Raw genomic sequence first — 11,314 nt, forward strand, 5'->3', positions numbered from 1 at the left:
ACAGGAAACTCCGAAGTTGGATTTGCGTAAAGTTACGAATTTTTCCTTAAAAAAATTGTAAAACCCCCCTAAAGTAGTAAAAACATGGGGGAACACTATGGGTACCCCCGTTTTAACCTTTAATTGAAAGTCGGGGATTTAAATAGCCGCAGCAGGTGTTTTTTTCCCGACATTGAAGAAGTGATGCAGAAGAGCACTTAGGTTATTTTTTTCATTTTTTTAAGTGGTCCCATCAAATTTGGGGTACATGAAAATGGGTACTAGCATATTTTGATGTCCCTAAAGTAAGTTTTTAAAAATTCTGCATTTGTGCACCTGCCGCTAATAATTCTATTCTTCAAAACACCTGCCGCATACTTGCAGAATAGCCCTGAACCTATTTCCCTATTCTTAAACAATTTTTTCCCATTTTTTTTTTTCACCCCAATTTTTAAATAAATTTTTTGGGGTGTCCCTATTTTTTTTAAAACTTTTTTTGACACAGTTCTTTTTTAAATGTCATTCCCAGGGGTGCAGGCTATTTTTTTTAAGCCTGCAACCCTAAACCCCAATTCTGCACTTTTTTTCGACACCTATTCAATGGTGAAAAGTTATCCCCGTTTTTTATCAAAGACTTTTCAAAACTGCGATAAGTCTTTGAAATTGAATATGGTGTAAAAGTCAAACCTGCGATAATGACGTCAAAAGTGCGATATTAACGCAAAAACGATGTTATCGCTCCCATATTGAATACCCCTACAAGAGTTGGTCTGGGTCCCAAAACGCGGGTGCTCTTCATAGCACAGTGTGGCCATGACATCTTTAGCGGGTGTTTATGTCTCCCCACATGCCAATTTCTAACTTCCTTTGCGCTAACTCATAGTTCTAAGGGCTGACGAGTGAATGTGCACTGTGATACCCACTTGGCGGACATATAGATGCATTTGCATAAATTAAAAGACAGAGCAAGTCTGCATTTTTAGGGGTTTGTAAATGAGCCTGAATATCTCTATAACCTTTCCATACAGTCACCATGCCATTATTCAGAATATAGCATTTGCTTTAGCCAAGTTAATCCACATCAATTATAAACAGTGTACTCTTATTTGTAGTTTGTCTTTTTTTTATAATGGAAACTCGACAGTTAAGATAAACTTTAACAATGCAAGGCAATTAGGTAAACCACAATTATAATAATCCTGCCTTGAACACTGAAATGTAGACATTGAATTTAGTATCATATACTGTACACCAAATATTCTGCATTGATGAATAGAACAAGACAGAAAGCAAATATAGGTACTGTATACTCGTTTGAAGCTGGAAAAGAAATTAATTGAGTATGAATTCATTACCAATATAAAATGCTTTGAAGTGTGGTAAGGAGCATTTGTTCGGTTATTTTAATATGACAAAATAGGAAATTGTCCTATGGAAGGCTTTGAAAATCTGTATGCAAGCTTCAAGCATCTGTGTTTTCATGCTCAACATTTTTCAAGCAAGCTACAGTACATTGGTTCATCTAAAAATAACCAATCCGCACTGCATAAGTAATTTCTTGTCTAAGTATTACTATGTACTTTTTCTTAATAGCTGTTACATTAGCTATCATTGTTTAATTCAACTGTTTTACTAATGATGTTGTCTCCTATGAAATAGAACAGTTTATTCATATTTACAGGTAATATGTCGCAAAGGGAGGTAATAAATCAATGTACCACTGAGAAAAATATGTTCTTCGGCATTTAGGCACAAGCAGATACAGAAGGTTTATTTTAGTGAGTTAATCTTTTCACGACAGTAATCATTGTACTACTAAACTACTGTACCAAGTGTGATCTATCCTTAATAGTCAAATGTAAATGAGAAACACTTGAGCACTTTACACACCTTTAAGCTGCAGTTTTAGTCAGTATTATTAGCTAATAGGCTACAGGGATATAGCTGCTGGCAGTACAGTGATAAAGCAGTAGCATACCTATAATGGGTATCGGGTGTGCATTGCACTCAGTGTCCTGGGGTAAGGGAGGCCCTATGCTGCATACCCTGCACCCAATAGACCCCACTGTGTGCAGAGCAGCGCCCCCTTTAGCATACCTGGTGACCATATTTCAGATGATATATTCAAAAAGATGGTGACGGCCCTGATCCAAAGACTGGAACTGTGCCCGAGCCTTTGTGATCATCTGCACATTTGCCATCAGGGGCGCCGAGAGAAGATGGGGCGGGTACTAATTACTTAAGACTAGCCTTGTTTGAGGGGCCCGGCGGGGGCCAAGCAGGAGTCAGCTGCTAAGGGGGACATTTTCCTCCTTTGCAGCTGCTGAGGGGGACAAATGTACCCCGGTGTGGCCTCCGATGCCTCCTTTGCAACTGCCAGTGGCGGGAAAACAATTTTTATATATTTAAAAGGGGGCACGGTCACACCTCCTGGGCTTTGGCCATGCTACCAGGGTCATTGGCTGCTGTCGATGGCCCTGTGCCATTGCCTGGTAAATATCAACCGAAGGATGGGCGCTGTGAGGAAGTATGGTGTGGGCCCGCTGAATGGACGGGAGAGGACCACCTGAACACAGTCCACCCAAGCTATGACCTTGCCCTACTGCTAGGCTATGCCCTCTGCAAAGCTACAATGCACAGAGAGTGGTATGGCTATCTTTTACCCCCTCCCCCAAGACCCCCTGATTTATCCCTTGTACAGAGATAAAGTGGAGAAGTTGCCCATAGCAGCCAATCGGCTTCCAACTGCCATTTATATACTGTAACACAGTTTATAAAATTACAGAAGCTGAATGGTTGCTATGGCCAACTTCTTCACTGTATCTCTATCGACGGATCCATCTCCTCTTGTTAAAACAAGATTCTGATCCTGTTGAATATAGTTGGTAATAGAAACAGTGACTGTCCTTTTCTTAGAGGGTTATAAAAGTAGAATGTTTGAATTAAATGTCAGATAGGAACCAAAAAAGTCTGTCATCCACAGTATTATCGATCTACTAGAGAATGCTAAAATGGCAATCAATGAAAATCTACAGCTCAGCAAATATTATGCAAATTAAGGGACATTTGTTTGAATTTAAGGAAGTAAACAGCAAAAAGGGACACAGGAAAATTTTGAATAGGCTAATATTATGAAGTCCATCATCTCAATCAAGTTAAGTGAACTTTTCTAGCCTGAGAGGATAGGTTTTTTAAGGTATATTTATTTTTCTTTTTTTTGTAACATTACATATTTACATATGAGAGTATTAGAAACATACATATAATCCCTACATAAAACAACATAAATAAACCCATAAGTGCTTTATATAAAATGAACATATATGGAAAGTTATAGCTTTTTAGAAAAGTTTTTTTTGTTAATTTTGTTTTATCATTGGGACTGAAATGTTAGTTTATTAAAAAAGATAAAAAATAAATAAAATGAGTAGACAATCATTTATTCGCTGTAATAAACTGTAAGTTATTTTTTCAATTTGTTCTTACATGAAGATAGAAGTAAATAAAATTTTCTTACAGGAAATCTGGATGTTAAGTTTACATGTGGCTAAATATGTAGATATTTATGTGGAATCGGTATGATTTACCGCAGGACGCATGTGGAGTCCCGACACCAGCATCCTGGCAGCACTGTAAGTATTAGCTAACCTAATTCTACCCCCTAACCCAAACCCTCCTTAGGGGTGCGCCTAACCCTAACCTCCCCCCCCAGTACCTAACCCTGATCCCCCCCTCTAAGTGCCTAAACCTAGCCCCCCCCTTCCCCGCTGCCTAAACTTAACCTCCCGGGGGGGGTGCCAAACCCTAAGTCCCCCCCGGGAACCCTAAACCTAACCCTTCCCCCCCGTGGCTATCCACGCTCGGCGCCCGGTGTTCCTTCGATTGGGATGCCGGGCTTCGGTCTCCCGGCGTATGTGTAATGACAGGCATCGGCATATCGACGCCTGTCTTTAGACCCTTGCCAGAATATGACAGTCGGGAAGAGCCGGCTGTCGGGATTAGGTCCGCCAGCTTCCCAACTGCATACCATTTATGTAACAGTATATTTCTGCCAGGTAATACCTACAAAGCTTTCAATGGCTTTATGATAAAGTTATTCTCTGAAAGAGCTTTCAGCCTCTATTAAACTATGTTTCACAAGACTGAATCCTTTTCTTGCCTAATTAAAGATGACTAGTTATTTGTCATATGTACTGACACACCAAATATTTGCTCTCATTCCTGTTTTAATTGTCATGTGAACTTTTTTTGTGACAGCCTTTCTATTAAATTTTGATGGTTACATTGCAGTTTTTCCATTAGTTTTTTAAATCCAAAATGACAAAGTCTGTAAATTTCTCTTTTAGTTTATTCAGCAGCTTATTTTCCCCAGTTTTAAGTTTTGATTATCAAGGATAATGGTGAGGCTGTGGTAGTGTGACATGACCTCATATTTATTGTTAAAACATATTAATACAGGTTGAGTCTCCCATATCCAAATATTCCGAAATATGGAATATTCCGAAATACGGAATATTTTTAGCATGACTGAGATAGTGAAACTTTGCTTTTTGATGGTTCAATGTACAAAAACTTTGTTTAAGGCACAAAATTATTAAAACTATTGTATAAAATGACCTTTAGGCTGTGTGTATTAGGTATATATGAAATATAAATGAATTTCATGTATATACACAAACTTTGTTTGAGCCACAAAATTATTGAAAATATTGTATAAAATGACCTGCAGGCTGTGTGTATAAGGTGTATATAAAACATAAATGCATTCTGTGATTAGTTTTGGGGCCCATTCCCAAGACATTTTAATATGGTATACAAATATTCCAAAATACGGAATATTCCGATATCCAAAATACCCTTGGTCCCAAGCATTTTGGATATGGGAGACTCAACCTGTATTTACATTTGAAGTTAAGTATTATATGGTCTACATCTTCCATTTTGTGCTATATTTTGTTAGGATGCCACGTTTGCAGACAAATTGATGTACGTAAGCTCTACCCTGTACGTTAGAAAACATCTAAGTATTCTAAAGATCAGATGTAGGTTGTGATTGCATGTGAATCTAGTACATGCATGCTTCTCTAGGTATCCAACACTTACTGTATATAAATGTATATTTGTATTCTTACTAGAACAAAGTACAACTTTGAAAGTGGCTTGGTGTCACTCGGGGTACACTTTCTGGAAATCCATAAATGTAATAAGGTATTTAGTATTGACACATATTTATTTATGTGTGTTTTGTTTTTTTATGCAGTTATTTAGTGCATATATTACCATTTATTATTTTTATATTTATTTGTATGTATTTTTCAATTTTATGATTTACCATTAAATGCACTTGTTTTAGTATATTTGTACCAATATTTTTATTTTTATATTGTATCATTTATTGATACTTTTTTTTACATTTGTTGTATGCATGGAGCACTGTTGGTTAACTGTTGGTTAATATTAACTACATTTACTCTAGCTGGCCAAATAAGATTAAGCATCCCACAGTCTTGTATACACATTGGAATATTCTTCAAGTGTATCTCATGGAGGTTATCATACAAAATAACACCAAGATATAATATAGTATTGTCCTAGCAGCTAAAAAACTCTGCATTTCAAGAAACCTCATGAATAAAGCAGATAAACATGTCAAAGTGTTGCTCCATACAGAATCTATTTGCATACAGTTGCCACATGTTATTTCCTGATTACAGGTTGAGTCTTCCATATCCAAAATGCTTGAGACCAGGAGTATTTTGGATATTTGAATATTTCGTATTTTGGAATAATTGCATACCATAATAAAATATCTTGGGAATCGGACCCAAATCTAAACACAGATTTTATATACACCTTGTACTGTACACACAGCCTCAAGGTCATTTTATACAATATTTTTAATAATTTTGTGCACCAAAAAAAAGTTTGTGTACATACATGAAATTCATTTATGTTTCATATACACCTTATACACACGGCCTGAAGGTTATTTTATACTATATTTAAAAAAATGTTTTGCCTCAAACAAAGTTTGTGCACATTGAACCATCAGAAAGCAAAGGTTTAACTATCTCAGTCATGCTAATAATATTTCGGAATATTTGGATATGGGAGACTCAACCTGTATCAGTAATTATATTTCTATTCAGATACAGCAAGGAATCATACAATTGCTGCACTTATATACAGTGGCAGAACTTCAGGCAAGATCAACAACTGCAAAGCCCTCCCGCCCCGTTCCCCAAGTAAGATCAATCAATGCCACCCACCTACATCACAATGAGACTACATCAAATGATATTGCACCCCCTGCCCTCTGGTAAGAGACATACTAGACTCATCAGACAGTGGGGGTGTGGACTCAGTGTGAAAATAGCCATACTTTGCCTTTCTAATGCCAAAGACAGCACATGGCACAGGAATACAAGAAGAATGCTAGGACCTTCCCCTACCTCAGCACAGCCCATACCCCCCACACACACTTGCCATCCAGAGGCAAATCCTTCCATTGCTTCTGAGAATTACACTACTGGTGTCACAGCAACATCTCACCACAGTAGTGACGTGTTACATAGGAGGAGAATGAATACATGGCACAGATATGACTAAACATTTAGGAAGTTACAAATCATTGCTTTGAAACACACTTCCTCTAATCACTAGGACAGCACTACATGTTTGAAATATTTTTTTGTGTATCTCATTGGTTAGCTGGTCCAATTATTTATACAAGGTCTAAGGGATGATATATTGAGTACTGCATTTTTCCCCAAAAAACGTAATATATATTAATTATCGACGGTATGTACCAATATTTGCTTACTGGTATGTGTTCTCCTGCAAAGTCTAAAATGTTAAGTGATCACTCGAGCAAACTGTCAGGATGCAGCCTAGGATCGGCCACTACTCACCTCCGCGCTGGCGTCCTTGGGCTTAGGTGTTCAGTCGCTTGCAGTGGAGGTGAGTGGTGACTGAGTATTCTCCCCGGGGTCTGCTAGAGCTTCCGTGCGTGCGTCCTGTTTTTCGTAGTAGCGGGCATATCACCTGACTAGTCTCTCCCAATTGTAGTCCTGTGGTTACTCAGCTGATCCTCTGATCCAATGACCGCCTGCCTATGGGTACAGTATTTAGATCTGACTCCAGGAACAGGAAGTTGCCTGATCAACTTCATTTCTTCATTACTTTAGGTCTTCAGTGTTCTAGTGACTGACTACTATTTCTTCACTCCAGGCTCCCTTTTGTCTTCCACTTCCAGCGATTCTCTCTCTAGTGTGCAATTCAGCTTTTCATGCTGTTTCCCTGTGTTAAATGTATTGCTCTTATGCTGAATTTAGATGTTCTGTCCAGCTCTCCCTTTGTTACATGTTTCAGCTGTTAAGCTTATACCAGTATTCTGAGTAACCATTCTCATGCTAATTTTCCTAAGTTACATGTTCACCTCTCACATTGTTACTTGGAACAAGTCTGCGTCTGGATTCATAGTGTTTCCCAGAGCTAATCCGTGTTTGGATATTTAGTTCATCTAACCTTTGCTATACAGTGTCAGGATCACCAGAGCTGTTACCCATTGCTATTCAGCATCTAGATACCCATTCACCTATCTTTTGCTATTCAGCGTGAGGATCACCTGACTTGTTACCCATTGCTATTCATCGTCTAGATACCCAGTCACCTATCCTTTACTATTTAGCGTCAGGATCACTGGAACTGTTACCCATTGCTATTCAGCATCTAGATTCTCAGTACAGCTACTCGTGACAGAACAGTATCTGGATCCCCAGTGTTGCTTTCAGCATTCAGTTGTTTGACTTACTGTAATTTACATTCATCGTTACAGCAAGTCAGTCTCAGGATTTCCCATTTCTCCCAGAGCAAGCCCGCAACTGGTTCATTCCCAGCATTTCCAGTACCACTCCATTTCTAGTGTTTCTCAGTGCCATCCCAGTTATACTAATTCCCAGTATGTCTCATTGCTAGTAATCTCCAGTGTTACAACAGCATTTAGTAACTTCCAGTGTTATTACATTTCCCAATTATTCTCAGTGTTATTTTCTAGTATTATGTCCCTTTCTTCTGCCACTCCCAGATACCTGTCCAGAGGGCCGTGACCTGCTCACTTGGTGCGGCGAAACCCAAATCCCAATAGGAGGGGTCACTGGTGAAGACCACCAAGTGGGTTAGACTCCACACCTCTGGGCAGGTCTAGCCAAACCTGGGTTTTGACACAATAGGAAGACATTTTCACTGTCACCCCCATCAGTTGCTGCTCTACCACCCTAACCCCCCAGTTCTTGGCCTCAACAGGTGTCCCTAGTGCCCGGTTGTGACACAAACTTTTTAATTCTCAGTTGAGACCTGACAGAGATACTGCATATGCTAGAATGGGCATTAACAAAGTGGGACCTGAAAACGTCCTCACTGGAAAACAAAATCTCTAAATTTTAGCCTATGGAGTATAATTGTGTTGGCTATCAAGTGGTAAGCTCTGAAATCCTAAAAAAACTGTCAGTTCTTAAAGACTTATCTATCTATATAAGGTAAAGATGGTTATTGGGATTAAGTTTTCAGTTATTAACTTTACTGAGGCTTTATCATGGTCCTCCTACACTGCAGCTGTGGTTGGTAAGGCCCAGCAACGCCTTTCCTTTCTACAAAGACTTCGAGCAGTGGGTTTATTGAAGCTAATGCTTGTAATTTCTACTGCTGCGTGATTGAGAGTCTTTTGACTTATGCTATTACGGTGTGGTATGGGAATTGCAAGTGTTCTGATCATAGTTCTTTGGACAGGGTTGTTAAAGCTGCTGACTAAATTATTGGCCAATCTCTGCCTAAATTGGATGATATTTATTCTAGAAGGAGTGTAGCTTAGGCTGAGAAAATCATTTCTGATCCTAGTCGATCTATGTCACTCACTTTTCAAATTGTTGCCCTCCAAGAAACGGTATAGGTGTCTTGGCTGCTGAACCAGCAGGTTGCAGAAGTTTCTTTCCTTCTGTAATTGTTAGTCTGAATCTTTAATACTGTAGTTTAACTTTTTATGTGAGTAATAAGTGTCCTGCATTGTAATTTCACTTATGCATTTTTTAATGTTGTAGTGACAACAATAAATTATTCTATTCTATCTAAACTGTGTTATTTGCACTGGTAAGACTAGATATTAACTTACTCTGTGTCTTTAATGTAGCACAATTTGAATTAATATGGTTTTCATGTACGTACAAGACAATAAAAAAATATAAATCTTGTACTTCAAGTGACTTCCTAACATACAAGACTATCTATCACTCTTAACGTAAAAATCTAGGCACTGCCAAACAAACATATTTCCAAACTCTCATCTCTGCTCAAGGTTCTAACCCCAAGTGACTTGCTAATACATTTAAATCACTTCTTAGCCTGCCCACACCAAACTCTCCAGCTATAATCAGTGCTCACGATCTTGCTTCCTATTTCAATTACAAGATTGATAAGAGCCCAAATAAAATGATGTGCTCTTCCTCAGCCAGTGACCAACTCAATTCCATCCCTGAACCCTATGGCACCTTCTCTTTATTTGATCCCACAAATTAAGATGAAGTACAGTATCTACACTCTTTTCATCTTCCTATTCTATTACCTCTCCCTTTGATTTTATACCCTCACAAATGAGTAGAGCTATATCTCCTGTGCTCATCCAAACCTTAACTAAAACCTGAAATATCACTTTCTACTGGTATCTTTCCATCACTGTTCAAGCATGCAGTCATTACTCCTATTCTAAACAAACAAAATTATGATGAAAATTCTACAGTATCTCAAATTACCGTCCCATCTCCCAGCTCCCATGCCCCTCCAACCTACTTGACAGATTTGCCTACACTGACCTCACACACTTCCTTCACTCACACAACTTGTTAGATCCACTTCAGTCAGGCTTTTGTTCCCAACACTCCACTGAGATGGCAGTGACTAAGGTAGTGAATAATCTGATCACTGCTAAGTCTAAAGGCTATTACTCACTTCTTATACTTTTAGATATCTCTGCTGCATTTGACACTGTTGACCATTCTCTTGCAAACACTACAATCCCTAGGTCTGCAGGACAAATTCCTAGCCCGGTTTTCATCCTACTTATCTTACTGCATTTTCATTGTTCATTTCTGTGGATCCACCTCCTCTTCACTACCTCTATCAGTTGGAGTACCACAAGGCTCTTAGGTCCTCTGCTTTTCTCAATCTATACCACATCTCATGTGAATGATATCTAAATCTACATATCCTCACCAGATTTGTCACCATCTGAATTAGTCTGCATTAATGAATGTCTCTCTGTCATTTCATCTTGGATGTCATCTCATCACCTCAAACTTAACATTTCCAAAACAGAATTAATAATATTTACACTAGTCAATAGTAGTTACCAACCTGATATCTCTATCACTGTGATAACTTGACAATCAAACCCACCCCACAAGCTTGCTGCCTAGGTGTCATTCATTACTGTTTGTTCCCAATTGTAAAGCAAACTTGAATATGTTGTGCTATATACATGTAAGTAACTTTTAAAAACTGTTAATAATACTAATATTAATAATGTGCCCTCTTTATATATATATATATATATATATATATATATATATAAAGTCAGAAATATTCTGCACTCGCCATTCCCAGGACTGGGGTGCAAGTGGCCTGTGACTACATTGCTTAAATAAATAAAAACAGAAAACCCAGCACTCACCATGTTTAAACACTCACAATGATGTATAAATAAGTAAATAAATAATGGGGATTTAGTTCATGGAATGATCAATGCATTTAAGCCCGCAGCCCACATCACGGGACCCCACTTTCTGCAGGTCCTACACTATCCGTCACACTGATGGAAACCTGTTAGCTGCTATCACATAGTTTAGACTGAAAAAATGTTACCTGGTTTAAAGCTCACCTGCCAGCTAATGGCTTTTAAAAGTAAGGCAGTCACCTGACATAGCTTCTATCACACTACCAAAAAGACAGCTGACACAGGTTAATATAAATGAGTATGCACATGGGGTGCATGAGAAAGCTATGATCACAAAAGGTTAATAAAAATTAACCGCATAAACAAAGTCAGAAATCCACTGCACTCGCCACTCCTAGATCTGGGGTGCAGACCTGCACTCGCCATTCCCAGGACTGGGGTGCAAGTGGCCTGTGACCACTTGCACCCCTATTTCATGGACAGGTGTGAGCTATTCCCTCGTTATTTCATTATCAATTAAGCAGGTAAAAGGTCTGGAGTTGATTCTTGGTGTGACATTTGCATTTGGAATCAGTTGCTGTCAACTCTCAATATGAGATCCAAAGAGCTGTC

Source organism: Taudactylus pleione, unplaced genomic scaffold (genome assembly GCF_031769625.1).
Source record: "Taudactylus pleione unplaced genomic scaffold, aTauple2 ptg000161l, whole genome shotgun sequence".
NCBI lineage: Eukaryota > Metazoa > Chordata > Amphibia > Anura > Myobatrachidae > Taudactylus > Taudactylus pleione.